Here is a 25846-nt window from a genome sequence, read left to right as displayed (position 1 = left end):
GAGGTGGTGGATAACATACGTCTCCCCCACAAGAGCACGAATCTACAACTTTTCTACTACTGGTTTTACAAGGTGTACACGGTAAAAACATTATGCTGTTATTTGTTAAGCACTTGTGCACCTTGTGAAAAGAAATAAGTGGCTGAGATGGATGTCATATGTGCTATTGATATTATTTTACTCGTTTCTAGTTTTCACGGTGCTCCATGATTGTGAGAGGAATAAAAAAGAATTGTGGACATCAGTACGAAGCATGGATTCTTTTGACCAGAGTAGATACACTGGTCCCTTGAATATACTAATCTTTTTGAGGTGGGTGACTATTCCTGTGTATTTACAGAAACAATGGTTGTGATAACCTCAGCTGTTTCAGAGGGTGACTGTTCGTTGCTTTGCGCACTTTTAAATCTGTATACAATGGTTTGTTCCCTTTTTGTGTTCTGAGGTTTAAACAAAGATGTACTAGATGTATTATACCGGTCCCTCGAATCTACAAATCTTTTAGATGTGGATGACTGTTCATTTTCATCTGTGTTTACAGAAACACTGGGTGTTGGAACCTCAGTAGTTTCTTTTTGGCTGACAGACTCTGGAGCTGTACAAGAGGAATAAAGAGCTGCAATGCTTTTGTGAACCTGACCTGGGAAGGGAGAGAAATATATTTTTGTTTTGTTTTTGTTTGTCTTCTTGTTTTATTTGATTCCTTGTGGGATTTGGATCCAACAAGTAAAGTATGCATATTATGCACACACACAAACACACATGCAGCTATTACCATTTCTTGTATTCTTGAATAAAGACATTGATCTGACACATTTAAAATGCAGCCAATTGTTTTTATTGTTATATTATTAAGAAAAAAGAAAAGGTGGGGGTGGGGGGATGTAAAGAAGAGCTTAAAGGAAAGGGCTAGAGGAGAGAAAACCCCAACAATTAGCAGGGCATTTTTTTACTTGGACAAATTGTTAATAAAGTTTCCATATCTGTAACAATGATGACAGTATAATTGTTTATAAACAATTATATTGACAATTATATGTGTCCAGTATGTTGGCTCATTTTCTTTTACTTTTTGCATTTGAAAATAAAAGTTGGGCTGATTTTGACACCATTACAAGAAGTGTTGTTAATGATTCTTTTTGAATTAAAATCAGGTTACCACAAATTGTTTTTGAATTTAATTTCATTTGAAATGTTTGTCAGTGGGTAAACAATTCGTAATGCAAAGTCAGAAACATCGAGTTATTCTTGTACTGCATGCTTGCAATAAATAAGTTGTCCTAACAGTCAGTCAAAGGAGCTTGGAAAGAAAAGCGTCTGGACTTCTTTGAGTTGAAGTGACTGATATATATATTTTTTGTCTGTTTGTTTTGTTGGTTTTTGTTTTTTGCCCTTTATCACCATTCCTCTTCCCTGCTGTTTTTCTTTCCCTCTTTCTTTCTCCCCTTTCTTTCCCCCAGTCATGTCTGTCCTATGTGTAGCAAGTGAAAATAAAATAAACAATAAAAACAAAGGTGAATCAAATAGACCAATACGGCAAGGCCGGGATGGTCCATTTGGTAAAGTAAATCCGTTAGTTATATTTAACATAATGTTAAATGGCAACATTCTGTTTACAATGTTACCATTTCACATTATGTTAAATGGTAACATTCTGTTTACAATGTTACCATTTTACATTGTGTTAAATGGTAACATTCTGTTTACAATGTTACCATTTTACATTGTGTTAAATGGTAACATTCTGTTTACAATGTTACCATTTAACATTATGTTAAATGGTAACATTCTGTTTACAATGTTACCATTTTACATTATGTTAAATGGTAACATTCTGTTTACAATGTTACCATTTTACATTGTGTTAAATGGTAACATTCTGTTTACAATGTTACCATTTAACATTATGTTAAATGGTAACATTATGTTTACGATGTTACCATTTTACATTATGTTAAATTGTCAGTAGGCCTGGTACCGGAACCGGTACTGGACCCCCTTTTACTTTCAGCCATCAGAAGAGGGTACACTGTGGTCATAACAATACTCAGACTGTAGCATTTAAAGGTCCCAAAGTGTACCAGGAAAATATCCCCTGCACGATTACACCAGTAGCCTGAATTGTGAATGTGAGGGAGGATGGATCCATGCTTTCATGTTGTTCACTCCAGGCTGATATAAAAATGATATAACTAATACTACTTCTACTAATAATGACAATAACAACAAAATAATAATAATAATGTCAAAAATACCAGTAATAATAATAACAATAACAACATAAACAACAACATTACTACTAATAATAATAAAGATAAACAAATGTATTAAAAAATTAATAATGATAATAATAATAATAAAACTGATCATAACAGTAACAATATCAATCATAACAACAACAGTACTAACAACAATAATAACAATAACAATGAAGGTGTTGCTGCAGATCTGAGTCCCGACTCTGCTGCCTTTCTAGTGCGGCAAAGAAAGTAAGAAATAGAAAAAGAAAAACACAAATAAACTGAGTGTGAGGGTTTTTCTACAAGTTACACTGAATATTTGCACAGACATGCTGACTGTTTGCTGGGAGACGTCACCTGTCTTTTATAGAATAGCAGGTAAGCTGTTCTCTGCCGCTGCTCACACACAGACTCACACGTGGTCTGGCAGACCAACTCGTCATCGTACGTGAGCCGGCTGTCTGTGACGTCGTCTCTTCCGCTCATCTGGTGAACGCCGTCACAGACGTAATGTCCTGAGAGGAGAAGGCGCACTTATTAACGTCTCATAAACTTTCAAAGCTGACCTGCATTCAGCACATGTGTCTGAAAGCACCCACTCACCGCTGTAAGCTGAGGATCCCAAACGACTGATCACGCTGACCAACAAATTTTGTTTGTCTTCTTGTTTTTTTTTTTTGTTTTTTTTTTATTCATATTTTGGATGGACAGAAACGTTAACAAATATACAACTGGAATAATCATACTGTCAGTTCTCTGTCCGTTTCTTAACAACAACCAACAAATAAGGACTAACAGTAACTAAGACAAACAGACAAACAAACAAACAAACAAACAAAAAAAAAAAAAAAAAAAAACCCAGGAGAAACAAAATGATATACCGCCTCCTGGGAAACATCAGCAAAAACAAAAGTAATGGGGGCAAAACACCCAGGTGCCTAAAAACAAAACATAACCTTGACCACTGATGACATTAAGACAATTTCTTCCCTCTACTGACTTTCAAAGTAAAAAAAAAAAAAAAAAAAAAAAAAAAGACAACAACAAAAATACCAATGACACATGAAACCCCCCCCCCCCCCCCCCCCCCCCCCCCCAAAAGAACATTTATCATAATATCTAGGAGACATTGTCGATGTACACCAAAAAAGGACCCCAGACCTGCTCAAAAATGTCTTCTCTCCCCTTAATTCTGTACATAACCCGTTCATATGATGCCATCTTAGACATTTGTTCAGTCCATTCCCTGAGAGAACAGGGGCTGGATGACTTCCAGTGCCTAAGTATTATCCTGCATCCACTTATGAAAGCCAGACGCATCCACAATCTCTGTTTTTTTGAAAGGATAGTTTGTCTTCTTGTTTTATTTTATTCCTTGTGGGATTTGGATCCAACAAGTAAAGTATGCATATTATGCACACACACAAACACACATGCAGCTATTACCATTTCTTGTATTCTTGAATAAAGACATTGATCTGACACATTTAAAATGCAGCCAATTGTTTTTATTGTTATATTATTAAGAAAAAAGAAAAGGTGGGGGTGGGGGGATGTAAAGAAGAGCTTAAAGGAAAGGGCTAGAGGAGAGAAAACCCCAACAATTAGCAGGGCATTTTTTTACTTGGACAAATTGTTAATAAAGTTTCCATATCTGTAACAATGATGACAGTATAATTGTTTATAAACAATTATATTGACAATTATATGTGTCCAGTATGTTGGCTCATTTTCTTTTACTTTTTGCATTTGAAAATAAAAGTTGGGCTGATTTTGACACCATTACAAGAAGTGTTGTTAATGATTCTTTTTGAATTAAAATCAGGTTACCACAAATTGTTTTTGAATTTAATTTCATTTGAAATGTTTGTCAGTGGGTAAACAATTCGTAATGCAAAGTCAGAAACATCGAGTTATTCTTGTACTGCATGCTTGCAATAAATAAGTTGTCCTAACAGTCAGTCAAAGGAGCTTGGAAAGAAAAGCGTCTGGACTTCTTTGAGTTGAAGTGACTGATATATATATTTTTTGTCTGTTTGTTTTGTTGGTTTTTGTTTTTTGCCCTTTATCACCATTCCTCTTCCCTGCTGTTTTTCTTTCCCTCTTTCTTTCTCCCCTTTCTTTCCCCCAGTCATGTCTGTCCTATGTGTAGCAAGTGAAAATAAAATAAACAATAAAAACAAAGGTGAATCAAATAGACCAATACGGCAAGGCCGGGATGGTCCATTTGGTAAAGTAAATCCGTTAGTTATATTTAACATAATGTTAAATGGCAACATTCTGTTTACAATGTTACCATTTCACATTATGTTAAATGGTAACATTCTGTTTACAATGTTACCATTTTACATTGTGTTAAATGGTAACATTCTGTTTACAATGTTACCATTTTACATTGTGTTAAATGGTAACATTCTGTTTACAATGTTACCATTTAACATTATGTTAAATGGTAACATTCTGTTTACAATGTTACCATTTTACATTATGTTAAATGGTAACATTCTGTTTACAATGTTACCATTTCACATTGTGTTAAATGGTAACATTCTGTTTACAATGTTACCATTTCACATTGTGTTAAATGGTAACATTCTGTTTACAATGTTACCATTTTACATTATGTTAAATGGTAACATTATGTTTACAATGTTACCATTTTACATTATGTTAAATTGTCAGTAGGCCTGGTACCGGAACCGGTACTGGACCCCCTTTTACTTTCAGCCATCAGAAGAGGGTACACTGTGGTCATAACAATACTCAGACTGTAGCATTTAAAGGTCCCAAAGTGTACCAGGAAAATATCCCCTGCACGATTACACCAGCAGCCTGAATTGTGAATGTGAGGGAGGATGGATCCATGCTTTCATGTTGTTCACTCCAGGCTGATATAAAAATGATATAACTAATACTACTTCTACTAATAATGACAATAACAACAAAATAATAATAATAATGTCAAAAATACCAGTAATAATAATAACAATAACAACATAAACAACAACATTACTACTAATAATAATAAAGATAAACAAATGTATTAAAAAATTAATAATGATAATAATAATAAAACTGATCATAACAGTAACAATATCAATCATAACAACAACAGTACTAACAACAATAATAACAATAACAATGAAGGTGTTGCTGCAGATCTGAGTCCCGACTCTGCTGCCTTTCTAGTGCGGCAAAGAAAGTAAGAAATAGAAAAAGAAAAACACAAATAAACTGAGTGTGAGGGTTTTTCTACAAGTTACACTGAATATTTGCACAGACATGCTGACTGTTTGCTGGGAGACGTCACCTGTCTTTTATAGAATAGCAGGTAAGCTGTTCTCTGCCGCTGCTCACACACAGACTCACCCGTGGTCTGGCAGACCAACTCGTCATCGTACGTGAGCCGGCTGTCTGTGACGTCGTCTCTTCCGCTCATCTGGTGAACGCCGTCACAGACGTAATGTCCTGAGAGGAGAAGGCGCACTTATTAACGTCTCATAAACTTTCAAAGCTGACCTGCATTCAGCACATGTGTCTGAAAGCACCCACTCACCGCTGTAAGCTGAGGATCCCAAACGACTGATCACGCTGACCAACAAATTTTGTTTGTCTTCTTGTTTTTTTTTTTTGTTTTTTTTTTATTCATATTTTGGATGGACAGAAACGTTAACAAATATACAACTGGAATAATCATACTGTCAGTTCTCTGTCCGTTTCTTAACAACAACCAACAAATAAGGACTAACAGTAACTAAGACAAACAGACAAACAAACAAACAAACAAACAAACAAACAAAAAAAAAAAAAAAAAACCCAGGAGAAACAAAATGATATACCGCCTCCTGGGAAACATCAGCAAAAACAAAAGTAATGGGGGCAAAACACCCAGGTGCCTAAAAACAAAACATAACCTTGACCACTGATGACATTAAGACAATTTCTTCCCTCTACTGACTTTCAAAGTAAAAAAAAAAAAAAAAAAAAAAAAAGACAACAACAAAAATACCAATGACACATGAAACCCCCCCCAAAAGAACATTTATCATAATATCTAGGAGACATTGTCGATGTACACCAAAAAAGGACCCCAGACCTGCTCAAAAATGTCTTCTCTCCCCTTAATTCTGTACATAACCCGTTCATATGATGCCATCTTAGACATTTGTTCAGTCCATTCCCTGAGAGAACAGGGGCTGGATGACTTCCAGTGCCTAAGTATTATCCTGCATCCAGTTATGAAAGCCAGACGCATCCACAATCTCTGTTTTTTTGAAAGGATAGTTTGTCTTCTTGTTTTATTTTATTCCTTGTGGGATTTGGATCCAACAAGTAAAGTATGCATATTATGCACACACACAAACACACATGCAGCTATTACCATTTCTTGTATTCTTGAATAAAGACATTGATCTGACACATTTAAAATGCAGCCAATTGTTTTTATTGTTATATTATTAAGAAAAAAGAAAAGGTGGGGGTGGGGGGATGTAAAGAAGAGCTTAAAGGAAAGGGCTAGAGGAGAGAAAACCCCAACAATTAGCAGGGCATTTTTTTACTTGGACAAATTGTTAATAAAGTTTCCATATCTGTAACAATGATGACAGTATAATTGTTTATAAACAATTATATTGACAATTATATGTGTCCAGTATGTTGGCTCATTTTCTTTTACTTTTTGCATTTGAAAATAAAAGTTGGGCTGATTTTGACACCATTACAAGAAGTGTTGTTAATGATTCTTTTTGAATTAAAATCAGGTTACCACAAATTGTTTTTTAATTTAATTTCATTTGAAATGTTTGTCAGTGGGTAAACAATTCGTAATGCAAAGTCAGAAACATCGAGTTATTCTTGTACTGCATGCTTGCAATAAATAAGTTGTCCTAACAGTCAGTCAAAGGAGCTTGGAAAGAAAAGCGTCTGGACTTCTTTGAGTTGAAGTGACTGATATATATATTTTTTGTCTGTTTGTTTTGTTGGTTTTTGTTTTTTGCCCTTTATCACCATTCCTCTTCCCTGCTGTTTTTCTTTCCCTCTTTCTTTCTCCCCTTTCTTTCCCCCAGTCATGTCTGTCCTATGTGTAGCAAGTGAAAATAAAATAAACAATAAAAACAAAGGTGAATCAAATAGACCAATACGGCAAGGCCGGGATGGTCCATTTGGTAAAGTAAATCCGTTAGTTATATTTAACATAATGTTAAATGGCAACATTCTGTTTACAATGTTACCATTTCACATTATGTTAAATGGTAACATTCTGTTTACAATGTTACCATTTTACATTGTGTTAAATGGTAACATTCTGTTTACAATGTTACCATTTTACATTGTGTTAAATGGTAACATTCTGTTTACAATGTTACCATTTTACATTATGTTAAATGGTAACATTCTGTTTACAATGTTACCATTTTACATTGTGTTAAATGGTAACATTCTGTTTACAATGTTACCATTTAACATTATGTTAAATGGTAACATTCTGTTTACAATGTTACCATTTTACATTATGTTAAATGGTAACATTCTGTTTACAATGTTACCATTTTACATTGTGTTAAATGGTAACATTCTGTTTACAATGTTACCATTTAACATTATGTTAAATGGTAACATTATGTTTACGATGTTACCATTTTACATTATGTTAAATTGTCAGTAGGCCTGGTACCGGAACCGGTACTGGACCCCCTTTTACTTTCAGCCATCAGAAGAGGGTACACTGTGGTCATAACAATACTCAGACTGTAGCATTTAAAGGTCCCAAAGTGTACCAGGAAAATATCCCCTGCACGATTACACCAGTAGCCTGAATTGTGAATGTGAGGGAGGATGGATCCATGCTTTCATGTTGTTCACTCCAGGCTGATATAAAAATGATATAACTAATACTACTTCTACTAATAATGACAATAACAACAAAATAATAATAATAATGTCAAAAATACCAGTAATAATAATAACAATAACAACATAAACAACAACATTACTACTAATAATAATAAAGATAAACAAATGTATTAAAAAATTAATAATGATAATAATAATAAAACTGATCATAACAGTAACAATATCAATCATAACAACAACAGTACTAACAACAATAATAACAATAACAATGAAGGTGTTGCTGCAGATCTGAGTCCCGACTCTGCTGCCTTTCTAGTGCGGCAAAGAAAGTAAGAAATAGAAAAAGAAAAACACAAATAAACTGAGTGTGAGGGTTTTTCTACAAGTTACACTGAATATTTGCACAGACATGCTGACTGTTTGCTGGGAGACGTCACCTGTCTTTTATAGAATAGCAGGTAAGCTGTTCTCTGCCGCTGCTCACACACAGACTCACACGTGGTCTGGCAGACCAACTCGTCATCGTACGTGAGCCGGCTGTCTGTGACGTCGTCTCTTCCGCTCATCTGGTGAACGCCGTCACAGACGTAATGTCCTGAGAGGAGAAGGCGCACTTATTAACGTCTCATAAACTTTCAAAGCTGACCTGCATTCAGCACATGTGTCTGAAAGCACCCACTCACCGCTGTAAGCTGAGGAGCCCAAACGACTGATCACGCTGACCAACAAATTTTGTTTGTCTTCTTGTTTTCTTTTTTTTTTGTTTTTTTTTTATTCATATTTTGGATGGACAGAAACGTTAACAAATATACAACTGGAATAATCATACTGTCAGTTCTCTGTCCGTTTCTTAACAACAACCAACAAATAAGGACTAACAGTAACTAAGTCAAACAGACAAACAAACAAACAAACAAAAAAAAAAAAAAAAAAACCCAGGAGAAACAAAATGATATACCGCCTCCTGGGAAACATCAGCAAAAACAAAAGTAATGGGGGCAAAACACCCAGGTGCCTAAAAACAAAACATAACCTTGACCACTGATGACATTAAGACAATTTCTTCCCTCTACTGACTTTCAAAGTAAAAAAAAAAAAAAAAAAAAAAAAAAGACAACAACAAAAATACCAATGACACATGAAACCCCCCCCCCCCCCCCCCCCCAAAAGAACATTTATCATAATATCTAGGAGACATTGTCGATGTACACCAAAAAAGGACCCCAGACCTGCTCAAAAATGTCTTCTCTCCCCTTAATTCTGTACATAACCCGTTCATATGATGCCATCTTAGACATTTGTTCAGTCCATTCCCTGAGAGAACAGGGGCTGGATGACTTCCAGTGCCTAAGTATTATCCTGCATCCACTTATGAAAGCCAGACGCATCCACAATCTCTGTTTTTTTGAAAGGATAATTTGTCTTCTTGTTTTATTTTATTCCTTGTGGGATTTGGATCCAACAAGTAAAGTATGCATATTATGCACACACACAAACACACATGCAGCTATTACCATTTCTTGTATTCTTGAATAAAGACATTGATCTGACACATTTAAAATGCAGCCAATTGTTTTTATTGTTATATTATTAAGAAAAAAGAAAAGGTGGGGGTGGGGGGATGTAAAGAAGAGCTTAAAGGAAAGGGCTAGAGGAGAGAAAACCCCAACAATTAGCAGGGCATTTTTTTACTTGGACAAATTGTTAATAAAGTTTCCATATCTGTAACAATGATGACAGTATAATTGTTTATAAACAATTATATTGACAATTATATGTGTCCAGTATGTTGGCTCATTTTCTTTTACTTTTTGCATTTGAAAATAAAAGTTGGGCTGATTTTGACACCATTACAAGAAGTGTTGTTAATGATTCTTTTTGAATTAAAATCAGGTTACCACAAATTGTTTTTTAATTTAATTTCATTTGAAATGTTTGTCAGTGGGTAAACAATTCGTAATGCAAAGTCAGAAACATCGAGTTATTCTTGTACTGCATGCTTGCAATAAATAAGTTGTCCTAACAGTCAGTCAAAGGAGCTTGGAAAGAAAAGCGTCTGGACTTCTTTGAGTTGAAGTGACTGATATATATATTTTTTGTCTGTTTGTTTTGTTGGTTTTTGTTTTTTGCCCTTTATCACCATTCCTCTTCCCTGCTGTTTTTCTTTCCCTCTTTCTTTCTCCCCTTTCTTTCCCCCAGTCATGTCTGTCCTATGTGTAGCAAGTGAAAATAAAATAAACAATAAAAACAAAGGTGAATCAAATAGACCAATACGGCAAGGCCGGGATGGTCCATTTGGTAAAGTAAATCCGTTAGTTATATTTAACATAATGTTAAATGGCAACATTCTGTTTACAATGTTACCATTTCACATTATGTTAAATGGTAACATTCTGTTTACAATGTTACCATTTTACATTGTGTTAAATGGTAACATTCTGTTTACAATGTTACCATTTTACATTGTGTTAAATGGTAACATTCTGTTTACAATGTTACCATTTTACATTATGTTAAATGGTAACATTCTGTTTACAATGTTACCATTTTACATTATGTTAAATGGTAACATTCTGTTTACAATGTTACCATTTCACATTGTGTTAAATGGTAACATTCTGTTTACAATGTTACCATTTTACATTATGTTAAATGGTAACATTATGTTTACAATGTTACCATTTACATTATGTTAAATGGTAACATTATGTTTACGATGTTACCATTTTACATTATGTTAAATTGTCAGTAGGCCTGGTACCGGAACCGGTACTGGACCCCCTTTTACTTTCAGCCATCAGAAGAGGGTACACTGTGGTCATAACAATACTCAGACTGTAGCATTTAAAGGTTCCAAAGTGTACCAGGAAAATATCCCCTGCACGATTACACCAGCAGCCTGAATTGTGAATGTGAGGGAGGATGGATCCATGCTTTCATGTTGTTCACTCCAGGCTGATATAAAAATGATATAACTAATACTACTTCTACTAATAATGACAATAACAACAAAATAATAATAATAATAATGTCAAAAATACCAGTAATAATAATAACAATAACAACATAAACAACAACATTACTACTAATAATAATAAAGATAAACAAATGTATTAAAAAATTAATAATGATAATAATAATAAAACTGATCATAACAGTAACAATATCAATCATAACAACAACAGTACTAACAACAATAATAACAATAACAATGAAGGTGTTGCTGCAGATCTGAGTCCCGACTCTGCTGCCTTTCTAGTGCGGCAAAGAAAGTAAGAAATAGAAAAAGAAAAACACAAATAAACTGAGTGTGAGGGTTTTTCTACAAGTTACACTGAATATTTGCACAGACATGCTGACTGTTTGCTGGGAGACGTCACCTGTCTTTTATAGAATAGCAGGTAAGCTGTTCTCTGCCGCTGCTCACACACAGACTCACCCGTGGTCTGGCAGACCAACTCGTCATCGTACGTGAGCCGGCTGTCTGTGACGTCGTCTCTTCCGCTCATCTGGTGAACGCCGTCACAGACGTAATGTCCTGAGAGGAGAAGGCGCACTTATTAACGTCTCATAAACTTTCAAAGCTGACCTGCATTCAGCACATGTGTCTGAAAGCACCCACTCACCGCTGTAAGCTGAGGATCCCAAACGACTGATCACGCTGACCAACAAATTTTGTTTGTCTTCTTGTTTTTTTTTTTTGTTTTTTTTTTATTCATATTTTGGATGGACAGAAACGTTAACAAATATACAACTGGAATAATCATACTGTCAGTTCTCTGTCCGTTTCTTAACAACAACCAACAAATAAGCACTAACAGTAACTAAGACAAACAGACAAACAAACAAACAAAAAAAAAAAAAACAAAAAAAAAAAAAAACCCAGGAGAAACAAAATGATATACCGCCTCCTGGGAAACATCAGCAAAAACAAAAGTAATGGGGGCAAAACACCCAGGTGCCTAAAAACAAAACATAACCTTGACCACTGATGACATTAAGACAATTTCTTCCCTCTACTGACTTTCAAAGTAAAAAAAAAAAAAAAAAAAAAAAAAGACAACAACAAAAATACCAATGACACATGAAACCCCCCCCAAAAGAACATTTATCATAATATCTAGGAGACATTGTCGATGTACACCAAAAAAGGACCCCAGACCTGCTCAAAAATGTCTTCTCTCCCCTTAATTCTGTACATAACCCGTTCATATGATGCCATCTTAGACATTTGTTCAGTCCATTCCCTGAGAGAACAGGGGCTGGATGACTTCCAGTGCCTAAGTATTATCCTGCATCCACTTATGAAAGCCAGACGCATCCACAATCTCTGTTTTTTTGAAAGGATAGTTTGTCTTCTTGTTTTATTTTATTCCTTGTGGGATTTGGATCCAACAAGTAAAGTATGCATATTATGCACACACACAAACACACATGCAGCTATTACCATTTCTTGTATTCTTGAATAAAGACATTGATCTGACACATTTAAAATGCAGCCAATTGTTTTTATTGTTATATTATTAAGAAAAAAGAAAAGGTGGGGGTGGGGGGATGTAAAGAAGAGCTTAAAGGAAAGGGCTAGAGGAGAGAAAACCCCAACAATTAGCAGGGCATTTTTTTACTTGGACAAATTGTTAATAAAGTTTCCATATCTGTAACAATGATGAAAGTATAATTGTTTATAAACAATTATATTGACAATTATATGTGTCCAGTATGTTGGCTCATTTTCTTTTACTTTTTGCATTTGAAAATAAAAGTTGGGCTGATTTTGACACCATTACAAGAAGTGTTGTTAATGATTCTTTTTGAATTAAAATCAGGTTACCACAAATTGTTTTTTAATTTAATTTCATTTGAAATGTTTGTCAGTGGGTAAACAATTCGTAATGCAAAGTCAGAAACATCGAGTTATTCTTGTACTGCATGCTTGCAATAAATAAATTGTCCTAACAGTCAGTCAAAGGAGCTTGGAAAGAAAAGCGTCTGGACTTCTTTGAGTTGAAGTGACTGATATATATATTTTTTGTCTGTTTGTTTTGTTGGTTTTTGTTTTTTGCCCTTTATCACCATTCCTCTTCCCTGCTGTTTTTCTTTCCCTCTTTCTTTCTCCCCTTTCTTTCCCCCAGTCATGTCTGTCCTATGTGTAGCAAGTGAAAATAAAATAAACAATAAAAACAAAGGTGAATCAAATAGACCAATACGGCAAGGCCGGGATGGTCCATTTGGTAAAGTAAATCCGTTAGTTATATTTAACATAATGTTAAATGGCAACATTCTGTTTACAATGTTACCATTTCACATTATGTTAAATGGTAACATTCTGTTTACAATGTTACCATTTTACATTGTGTTAAATGGTAACATTCTGTTTACAATGTTACCATTTAACATTATGTTAAATGGTAACATTCTGTTTACAATGTTACCATTTTACATTATGTTAAATGGTAACATTCTGTTTACAATGTTACCATTTCACATTGTGTTAAATGGTAACATTCTGTTTACAATGTTACCATTTTACATTATGTTAAATGGTAACATTATGTTTACAATGTTACCATTTACATTATGTTAAATGGTAACATTATGTTTACAATGTTACCATTTTACATTATGTTAAATGGTAACATTCTGTTTACAATGTTACCATTTTACATTATGTTAAATGGTAACATTCTGTTTACAATGTTACCATTTTACATTATGTTAAATGGTAACATTCTGTTTACAATGTTACCATTTCACATTGTGTTAAATGGTAACATTCTGTTTACAATGTTACCATTTTACATTGTGTTAAATGGTAACATTCTGTTTACAATGTTACCATTTTACATTGTGTTAAATGGTAACATTCTGTTTACAATGTTACCATTTCACATTGTGTTAAATGGTAACATTCTGTTTACAATGTTACCATTTTACATTATGTTAAATGGTAACATTCTGTTTACAATGTTACCATTTACATTATGTTAAATTGTAACATTATGTTTACGATGTTACCATTTTACATTATGTTAAATTGTCAGTAGGCCTGGTACCGGAACCGGTACTGGACCCCCTTTTAGTTTCAGCCATCAGAAGAGGGTACACTGTGGTCATAACAATACTCAGACTGTAGCATTTAAAGGTCCCAAAGTGTACCAGGAAAATATCCCCCGCACGATTACACCAGCAGCCTGAATTGTGAATGTGAGGGAGGATGGATCCATGCTTTCATGTTGTTCACTCCAGGCTGATATAAAAATGATATAACTAATACTACTTCTACTAATAATGACAATAACAACAAAATAATAATAATAATGTCAAAAATACCAGTAATAATAATAACAATAACAACATAAACAACAACATTACTACTAATAATAATAAAGATAAACAAATGTATTAAAAAATTAATAATGATAATAATAATAAAACTGATCATAACAGTAACAATATCAATCATAACAACAACAGTACTAACAACAATAATAACAATAACAATGAAGGTGTTGCTGCAGATCTGAGTCCCGACTCTGCTGCCTTTCTAGTGCGGCAAAGAAAGTAAGAAATAGAAAAAGAAAAACACAAATAAACTGAGTGTGAGGGTTTTTCTACAAGTTACACTGAATATTTGCACAGACATGCTGACTGTTTGCTGGGAGACGTCACCTGTCTTTTATAGAATAGCAGGTAAGCTGTTCTCTGCCGCTGCTCACACACAGACTCACCCGTGGTCTGGCAGACCAACTCGTCATCGTACGTGAGCCGGCTGTCTGTGACGTCATCTCTTCCGCTCATCTGGTGAACGCCGTCACAGACGTAATGTCCTGAGAGGAGAAGGCGCACTTATTAACGTCTCATAAACTTTCAAAGCTGACCTGCATTCAGCACATGTGTCTGAAAGCACCCACTCACCGCTGTAAGCTGAGGATCCCAAACGACTGATCACGCTGACCAACAAATTTTGTTTGTCTTCTTGTTTTTTTTTTTTGTTTTTTTTTTATTCATATTTTGGATGGACAGAAACGTTAACAAATATACAACTGGAATAATCATACTGTCAGTTCTCTGTCCGTTTCTTAACAACAACCAACAAATAAGCACTAACAGTAACTAAGACAAACAGACAAACAAACAAACAAAAAAAAAAAAAAAAAAAAAAAAAAAAACCCAGGAGAAACAAAATGATATACCGCCTCCTGGGAAACATCAGCAAAAACAAAAGTAATGGGGGCAAAACACCCAGGTGCCTAAAAACAAAACATAACCTTGACCACTGATGACATTAAGACAATTTCTTCCCTCTACTGACTTTCAAAGTAAAAAAAAAAAAAAAAAAAAAAAAAGACAACAACAAAAATACCAATGACACATGAAACCCCCCCCAAAAGAACATTTATCATAATATCTAGGAGACATTGTCGATGTACACCAAAAAAGGACCCCAGACCTGCTCAAAAATGTCTTCTCTCCCCTTAATTCTGTACATAACCCGTTCATATGATGCCATCTTAGACATTTGTTCAGTCCATTCCCTGAGAGAACAGGGGCTGGATGACTTCCAGTGCCTAAGTATTATCCTGCATCCACTTATGAAAGCCAGACGCATCCACAATCTCTGTTTTTTTGAAAGGATAGTTTGTCTTCTTGTTTTATTTTATTCCTTGTGGGATTTGGATCCAACAAGTAAAGTATGCATATTATGCACACACACAAACACACATGCAGCTATTACCATTTCTTGTATTCTTGAATAAAGACATTGATCTGACACATTTAAAATGCAGCCAATTGTTTTTATTGTTATATTATTAAGAAAAAAGAAAAGGTGGGGGTGGGGGGATGTAAAGAAGAGCTTAAAGGAAAGGGCTAGAGGAGAGAAAACCCCAACAATTAGCAGGGCATTTTTTTACTTGGACAAATTGTTAATAAAGTTTCCATATCTGTAACAATGATGAAAGTATAATTGTTTATAAACAATTATATTGACAATTATATGTGTCCAGTATGTTGGCTCATTTTCTTTTACTTTTTGCATTTGAAAATAAAAGTTGGGCTGATTTTGACACCATTACAAGAAGTGTTGTTAATGATTCTTTTTGAATTAAAATCAGGTTACCACAAATTGTTTTTTAATTTAATTTCATTTGAAATGTTTGTCAGTGGGTAAACAATTCGTAATGCAAAGTCAGAAACATCGAGTTATTCTTGTACTGCATGCTTGCAATAAATAAATTGTCCTAACAGTCAGTCAAAGGAGCTTGGAAAGAAAAGCGTCTGGACTTCTTTGAGTTGAAGTGACTGATATATATATTTTTTGTCTGTTTGTTTTGTTGGTTTTTGTTTTTTGCCCTTTATCACCATTCCTCTTCCCTGCTGTTTTTCTTTCCCTCTTTCTTTCTCCCCTTTCTTTCCCCCAGTCATGTCTGTCCTATGTGTAGCAAGTGAAAATAAAATAAACAATAAAAACAAAGGTGAATCAAATAGACCAATACGGCAAGGCCGGGATGGTCCATTTGGTAAAGTAAATCCGTTAGTTATATTTAACATAATGTTAAATGGCAACATTCTGTTTACAATGTTACCATTTCACATTATGTTAAATGGTAACATTCTGTTTACAATGTTACCATTTTACATTGTGTTAAATGGTAACATTCTGTTTACAATGTTACCATTTAACATTATGTTAAATGGTAACATTCTGTTTACAATGTTACCATTTTACATTATGTTAAATGGTAACATTCTGTTTACAATGTTACCATTTCACATTGTGTTAAATGGTAACATTCTGTTTACAATGTTACCATTTTACATTATGTTAAATGGTAACATTATGTTTACAATGTTACCATTTACATTATGTTAAATGGTAACATTATGTTTACAATGTTACCATTTTACATTATGTTAAATGGTAACATTCTGTTTACAATGTTACCATTTTACATTATGTTAAATGGTAACATTCTGTTTACAATGTTACCATTTTACATTATGTTAAATGGTAACATTCTGTTTACAATGTTACCATTTCACATTGTGTTAAATGGTAACATTCTGTTTACAATGTTACCATTTTACATTGTGTTAAATGGTAACATTCTGTTTACAATGTTACCATTTTACATTGTGTTAAATGGTAACATTCTGTTTACAATGTTACCATTTCACATTGTGTTAAATGGTAACATTCTGTTTACAATGTTACCATTTTACATTATGTTAAATGGTAACATTCTGTTTACAATGTTACCATTTACATTATGTTAAATTGTAACATTATGTTTACGATGTTACCATTTTACATTATGTTAAATTGTCAGTAGGCCTGGTACCGGAACCGGTACTGGACCCCCTTTTAGTTTCAGCCATCAGAAGAGGGTACACTGTGGTCATAACAATACTCAGACTGTAGCATTTAAAGGTCCCAAAGTGTACCAGGAAAATATCCCCCGCACGATTACACCAGCAGCCTGAATTGTGAATGTGAGGGAGGATGGATCCATGCTTTCATGTTGTTCACTCCAGGCTGATATAAAAATGATATAACTAATACTACTTCTACTAATAATGACAATAACAACAAAATAATAATAATAATGTCAAAAATACCAGTAATAATAATAACAATAACAACATAAACAACAACATTACTACTAATAATAATAAAGATAAACAAATGTATTAAAAAATTAATAATGATAATAATAATAAAACTGATCATAACAGTAACAATATCAATCATAACAACAACAGTACTAACAACAATAATAACAATAACAATGAAGGTGTTGCTGCAGATCTGAGTCCCGACTCTGCTGCCTTTCTAGTGCGGCAAAGAAAGTAAGAAATAGAAAAAGAAAAACACAAATAAACTGAGTGTGAGGGTTTTTCTACAAGTTACACTGAATATTTGCACAGACATGCTGACTGTTTGCTGGGAGACGTCACCTGTCTTTTATAGAATAGCAGGTAAGCTGTTCTCTGCCGCTGCTCACACACAGACTCACCCGTGGTCTGGCAGACCAACTCGTCATCGTACGTGAGCCGGCTGTCTGTGACGTCGTCTCTTCCGCTCATCTGGTGAACGCCGTCACAGACGTAATGTCCTGAGAGGAGAAGGCGCACTTATTAACGTCTCATAAACTTTCAAAGCTGACCTGCATTCAGCACATGTGTCTGAAAGCACCCACTCACCGCTGTAAGCTGAGGATCCCAAACGACTGATCACGCTGACCAACAAATTTTGTTTGTCTTCTTGTTTTTTTTTTTTGTTTTTTTTTTATTCATATTTTGGATGGACAGAAACGTTAACAAATATACAACTGGAATAATCATACTGTCAGTTCTCTGTCCGTTTCTTAACAACAACCAACAAATAAGGACTAACAGTAACTAAGACAAACAGACAAACAAACAAACAAACAAAAAAAAAAAAACAAAAAAAAAAACCCAGGAGAAACAAAATGATATACCGCCTCCTGGGAAACATCAGCAAAAACAAAAGTAATGGGGGCAAAACACCCAGGTGCCTAAAAACAAAACATAACCTTGACCACTGATGACATTAAGACAATTTCTTCCCTCTACTGACTTTCAAAGTAAAAAAAAAAAAAAAAAAAAAAAAAGACAACAACAAAAATACCAATGACACATGAAACCCCCCCCAAAAGAACATTTATCATAATATCTAGGAGACATTGTCGATGTACACCAAAAAAGGACCCCAGACCTGCTCAAAAATGTCTTCTCTCCCCTTAATTCTGTACATAACCCGTTCATATGATGCCATCTTAGACATTTGTTCAGTCCATTCCCTGAGAGAACAGGGGCTGGATGACTTCCAGTGCCTAAGTATTATCCTGCATCCACTTATGAAAGCCAGACGCATCCACAATCTCTGTTTTTTTGAAAGGATAATTTGTCTTCTTGTTTTATTTTATTCCTTGTGGGATTTGGATCCAACAAGTAAAGTATGCATATTATGCACACACACAAACACACATGCAGCTATTACCATTTCTTGTATTCTTGAATAAAGACATTGATCTGACACATTTAAAATGCAGCCAATTGTTTTTATTGTTATATTATTAAGAAAAAAGAAAAGGTGGGGGTGGGGGGATGTAAAGAAGAGCTTAAAGGAAAGGGCTAGAGGAGAGAAAACCCCAACAATTAGCAGGGCATTTTTTTACTTGGACAAATTGTTAATAAAGTTTCCATATCTGTAACAATGATGACAGTATAATTGTTTATAAACAATTATATTGACAATTATATGTGTCCAGTATGTTGGCTCATTTTCTTTTACTTTTTGCATTTGAAAATAAAAGTTGGGCTGATTTTGACACCATTACAAGAAGTGTTGTTAATGATTCTTTTTGAATTAAAATCAGGTTACCACAAATTGTTTTTTAATTTAATTTCATTTGAAATGTTTGTCAGTGGGTAAACAATTCGTAATGCAAAGTCAGAAACATCGAGTTATTCTTGTACTGCATGCTTGCAATAAATAAGTTGTCCTAACAGTCAGTCAAAGGAGCTTGGAAAGAAAAGCGTCTGGACTTCTTTGAGTTGAAGTGACTGATATATATATTTTTTGTCTGTTTGTTTTGTTGGTTTTTGTTTTTTGCCCTTTATCACCATTCCTCTTCCCTGCTGTTTTTCTTTCCCTCTTTCTTTCTCCCCTTTCTTTCCCCCAGTCATGTCTGTCCTATGTGTAGCAAGTGAAAATAAAATAAACAATAAAAACAAAGGTGAATCAAATAGACCAATACGGCAAGGCCGGGATGGTCCATTTGGTAAAGTAAATCCGTTAGTTATATTTAACATAATGTTAAATGGCAACATTCTGTTTACAATGTTACCATTTCACATTATGTTAAATGGTAACATTCTGTTTACAATGTTACCATTTTACATTGTGTTAAATGGTAACATTCTGTTTACAATGTTACCATTTTACATTGTGTTAAATGGTAACATTCTGTTTACAATGTTACCATTTTACATTATGTTAAATGGTAACATTCTGTTTACAATGTTACCATTTTACATTATGTTAAATGGTAACATTCTGTTTACAATGTTACCATTTCACATTGTGTTAAATGGTAACATTCTGTTTACAATGTTACCATTTTACATTATGTTAAATGGTAACATTCTGTTTACAATGTTACCATTTCACATTGTGTTAAATGGTAACATTCTGTTTACAATGTTACCATTTCACATTGTGTTAAATGGTAACATTCTGTTTACAATGTTACCATTTTACATTATGTTAAATGGTAACATTCTGTTTACAATGTTACCATTTACATTGTGTTAAATTGTAACATTATGTTTACGATGTTACCATTTTACATTATGTTAAATTGTCAGTAGGCCTGGTACCGGAACCGGTACTGGACCCCCTTTTAGTTTCAGCCATCAGAAGAGGGTACACTGTGGTCATAACAATACTCAGACTGTAGCATTTAAAGGTCCCAAAGTGTACCAGGAAAATATCCCCCGCACGATTACACCAGCAGCCTGAATTGTGAATGTGAGGGAGGATGGATCCATGCTTTCATGTTGTTCACTCCAGGCTGATATAAAAATGATATAACTAATACTACTTCTACTAATAATGACAATAACAACAAAATAATAATAATAATGTCAAAAATACCAGTAATAATAATAACAATAACAACATAAACAACAACATTACTACTAATAATAATAAAGATAAACAAATGTATTAAAAAATTAATAATGATAATAATAATAATAAAACTGATCATAACAGTAACAATATCAATCATAACAACAACAGTACTAACAACAATAATAACAATAACAATGAAGGTGTTGCTGCAGATCTGAGTCCCGACTCTGCTGCCTTTCTAGTGCGGCAAAGAAAGTAAGAAATAGAAAAAGAAAAACACAAATAAACTGAGTGTGAGGGTTTTTCTACAAGTTACACTGAATATTTGCACAGACATGCTGACTGTTTGCTGGGAGACGTCACCTGTCTTTTATAGAATAGCAGGTAAGCTGTTCTCTGCCGCTGCTCACACACAGACTCACACGTGGTCTGGCAGACCAACTCGTCATCGTACGTGAGCCGGCTGTCTGTGACGTCGTCTCTTCCGCTCATCTGGTGAACGCCGTCACAGACGTAATGTCCTGAGAGGAGAAGGCGCACTTATTAACGTCTCATAAACTTTCAAAGCTGACCTGCATTCAGCACATGTGTCTGAAAGCACCCACTCACCGCTGTAAGCTGAGGAGCCCAAACGACTGATCACGCTGACCAACAAATAGCGAGCAGTTTACTGGGAGAGGGCAGCGGCACCACCCGTTAGCTTAGAAATGGGCTCCATCCATACTTGAAATGAACGGTGTGCCTTTTCCCTTACCTCTTCAGTAAAGGCTGTGTCCTGGCTGATCACCAGCTGCTGTGTCAGAACAATGGGGCTGTTCTTCTTCTCCACGGTGAACGATGGAGTGAACGTAAACCACTTCAGCTGGAGGATCAGCACACTGAAAGAGATGAGACAAAGAGGAGAGGCTCAAAGGAAGACGCAAGGAGGACATGACATGAACAAAACTGACACCGACTGAACTGTGGTGGTTTGAGGCCTTTGGGGACCGATTTGAGGTTACTCACTTTGGCAGGTTCAAGAACAACAGCTCCTCTTTGATCTTCTTAGCTCCGCACTGGCATTCGTAGTCCAACAGGCCGCCCTGCAGCAGGGAGCAGGAGGAACAGGTGCATTAGAGTTAAACTCTTTTACAGATGAATTCACATATTCGTGGGAGCAAGCCTGTTCACAGAATAGAGTCTAAACGAGCTCTTACTTTCAGACTCCAGCCCCGCCCTTCAGCAGCATCCTGCTGGCTGGCACAACCTTGCCATTGGCTGCTGCCAGGGACTCAACAGGTTAGAACAAAAATATAAATATTATATCTGAGTTCTTATGTGGACCCGCCTTCCAGACACAACGTCACCTTCCATGAATGTCCACAGGTTAGCGGCCCTCGCTCTGCTGGTCCTCCAAAGTAAGAAAAAATGAGAAAAAATAAGGAGCAGACCAAGCAAAAGAGGGTATTTAAAGAGACAGTGCTCTTAAGGTGCATTTTTGGCGAGTTTTATTATCTAAATGTCATTGTGTCACTTTCTTATGAGGCTTCAATGAACTGAAAAAGCTTCTGGGATGAGAAGCGAAACGTCTTCAAAAAAGTTAAAGAAGTCCGGTTGCTTTTTCCCCCCAAGCTCCTTAGAGTTCTCTGAAAATGGTCAGGTAGAAGGACTGGACTGAAAATGAGTAAAAAAGCAGCCAAAGCCCAAGGAAGTTGAAAGACTGGAAACTATTGCTGAGGTCATGTCAGTGTAAAAAGTTACCTACAAGTCTGGCACCTTGGAAGCAAAACATAAAGAAATAAGGTGTAAGGCCAAATGTTTGGTCCTGCAGCCAACCGGACCATGAAATATAGAGCACAGGTGAACAAAGTGAGGCAGCAGTTTGCTGATTTCCACCTTGTGCCTTTCATGTTGATCAGCTTAGTAGTTTGCCAGCTTTCTAGCTGTTAAAGACTTTTGGCGAGAGGTTATTCATATTTGAACTCTAATTGAACCCCTCTTTTTTACTGTTTTTTTGTTTGTTTGTTTTTGGGGTTTTTTGTTGTCTTAGATGGCCTGACTCAGCAGGTGGGGGCAGTTTCTGAGTTTACCTTCGTTCAAACAGTGCAGAAATGGTTTCGCTATGCTCCAGACCGGATGGGTGGTGCAGGACGCCCGATATCCAGCCCCGTCATGGAGTAAACTAAAAACAGTAAATAATACATTTAACAAACAAGCAAGCTCTAAATTTAAGCGGAGAGACTGCAGACATAGCCGCACCATTCCAGGGATTTTTGGTTAGCATGAGGGGTCTAGCCAGGACCCTTACTGGATACTGGGTGGGAATCGAACGTGCGACTCCAAAGATATGTAGTATTACCACTACACTATCCAGCTGCGCTACACTATCCAACAAAAAAAGTTTTTAGAAAATTTGATAAAGTCTGATGCTTAATATTGTAGGGATATTAATCTCCCTATGATATTAATACGGATTAAAATTGTAACATTATGTTTACAATGTTACAATTTTACATTATGTTAAATTGTAACATAATGCTTAACAGATAATGGTTATCCTCTTTTTATATCATACATCATTGTCTCTGTAGGAGGGTCTGGAGCACCCCCTGCTGAGCCGCTGGGCTCAGTACCTTGCAGGCAGGTCCGACGATGACTTCATCATCTCACCTGAGCTCAAAATTCTGGTGCGTGAAGGCGTCCCTCGGGAGTATCGGCAGAGAGTGTGGCGCTGTTTGGTCCGAGCCAGAACTTTGACAAGCCAAGAGTGCCACACGCAACGCTATCAGCAGGTACAGCTGTAGAGAGAGAGAGTGTGTTGAAATAAGAAGAGAAAATTCTCTCAATTATGGAGACAGTCAAATGGTTTATTTATGTTTGATGTGTGCTTTACATTTGTGTGGCTGTTAATAAAGTTAGCGCGCTCTAGGGGGCGTATGCGTTCATCAAAAAATGGCCGAAGGCTGATGTGTGATTATTCCTCCCAAAATGTCGTTGATGAAGTTAGCTATGCACGTTAGATTTTACTGCGCATTTTCATACCTCTGCCAACAGAGTGCTTTATCCGCACCTGAGCACAGGTGGCTCCTCCTCCTTCCTGTTGGGAATGCTGGCGAGCACTCAGTAATCCTGTTCTGTTTCCAGCTGTGTGAGAAGAGTCGGACAGCTCCTAATCCTGCCTCCAGGCAGGTCCAGCTGGACCTTCACCGAACCCTGACGACCAATCAGCACTTCTCCTCGCCGTCCAGCCCCGCCCTCCAGCCCCACCCTTCAGCCCTGCCCTCCAGCAGCTCCGCCGCATCCTTCTGGCCTTCTCCGGGCATAACCCTGCCATTGGCTACTGCCAGGTACTCAACAGGTCAGAATAAAAGTATAAATTTTATATCTGAGTTCTTATGTGGACCCGCCTTCCAGGCAGAACCTCACCTTCCATCAATGTCCACAGGTTAGCGGCCCTCGCTCTGCTGGTCCTCCAAAGTGACGAAGACGCCTTCTGGTGTCTGGTGGCAGTGGTGGAAGCCATCATGCCTCAGGACTACTACACCAAGAATCTGGTGGCCTCTCAGGTCAGCAGACACACTCACCTGCTTGCCTGCTGTGATCTGTTTTAGTGATCAGTGAGGCTGATCTCTGTGAGTCTTTGTGCTCAGGCGGACCAGCGCGTGCTGAAGGACTTCATGGCGGAGAAGCTTCCTCGCCTGGCATCTCACTTTGAGGATCACAACATTGACGTCTCTCTGGTCACCTTCAACTGGTTCCTGGTGGTTTTTGTGGAGAGTCTGCCCAGCGACATCCTGATGCCTCTGTGGGACGCCTTCCTGTATGAGGGTACCAAGGTACCATACACCCGAACACACCATGACAGAAATGCAGACAACACTTGAATGCACCACAGTAGTGTCCATGGAAACAAAAATGATTTTGTTTTCACCTTTAGATGTCTTTATTTACATTTTAGGAGTAATAAGACATTGTTTACTAAGCATGGGGAACTGTCATGTGACATGAAATAGGAGTGGGAAAGCAGATCATTCTAGTAACGACCTCACAGTCTACCACAAGCAGCGTAAATCCAGACGATGAGCGGGACAATGGCTTTGGGCTTGTTTCTGCAATGTGACAAATGCAGCACAGCTTTTACATCGTTTGTCTCAGGAAATAAAATCACAGTTCAGACACAGAAATATATACCACACAGGGATAAATGCTGACAACAGCTTCAGCCACGTAGATCCAACCCAAAAGTTTAATTTAAACTTAAAGCTCAACTACCAAGTAAGTTAATATTATCTGGCAACTGAGGAACCAAGTGGCTTATTGGAAATCGATCAGAGCTGTAATGAGTAAAGGGCCCAACTGCACCACAACTGAAAGAGTAATTTTATGACTCACCTCCTCAAAGTTTCCAATTAATTGTGTGGCGTGAGTGTCCTGTTATGAAATGCGTGTCTGTGCTGCAGGTGATCTTCAGATACACTCTGGCTCTGTTCAAATACAAAGAGGACGACATCCTGAAGATTCACGACAGCGTGGAGATCTACCAGTACCTACGCTTCTTCACAAAGACCGTCTCCAATGCCAGGTACGCACTCGCCTCCACCCGCCTTAATCTACGAGCTGTTACACTCTCAGAAGTGTAGCGGATGTAGCTGTTGAATCTTTGAGCTTCAAACCCTTTTTACTGAAATTTTGTGAGAAGTTTAAATTTCCCTGATCACAGTAACAACGATTTAAAGATTTTTAAGTATCTGCAGCTCTCGGATACATGTGGTCCAGTCAGTCCAGTATTTCCTGCTCAAACTGCAGTACCTGAAGTATCAAGCAGCATAAAACAGAAACACTCAAGCTGATCAGTTTCCAGTTCCTCTGTGTTGGTGATCGAGTCCTTTCCACCTGCGTGTGTCCATGCAGGAAGCTGACCAGCATCGCCTTCAACGACATGAACCCATTCCCCAGCCGGCTGCTGAGGAACCGGCGAGTGCTCCACCTGGAGCGCCTGCAGGCGGAGCTGCGTGAGCTGGAGGAGCAGCACAAGGAGTTCATCACCGAGAGCGTCGTACGGAAAGACAAAGAGCTCGACGTCATGGTGAGCGAGGACGACGAGGACCTCTGA

At 36.5% G+C, this 25846-nt stretch overlaps 1 pseudogene across 1 annotated transcript; it reads left to right on the top strand.

Annotated features, from left to right (window-relative positions):
* The first annotated feature begins 23015 nt into the window (after positions 1–23015).
* On the top strand, positions 23016–25846 carry LOC308408355 (TBC1 domain family member 2A-like; annotated as a pseudogene). Its single transcript has 7 exons — positions 23016–23051; positions 23325–23525; positions 23878–24091; positions 24179–24299; positions 24384–24569; positions 25194–25315; positions 25645–25846. The product of its transcript is annotated as a TBC1 domain family member 2A-like (transcript).

Source organism: Rhamphochromis sp. 'chilingali' (assembly GCF_963969265.1).
Source record: "Rhamphochromis sp. 'chilingali' genome assembly, chromosome: 13".
In the NCBI taxonomy this organism is placed as follows: domain Eukaryota; kingdom Metazoa; phylum Chordata; class Actinopteri; order Cichliformes; family Cichlidae; genus Rhamphochromis; species Rhamphochromis sp. 'chilingali'.
The sequence above is the reverse complement of the archived record's forward strand: the minus strand, read 5'-3'. Positions and strand labels throughout refer to the sequence as shown.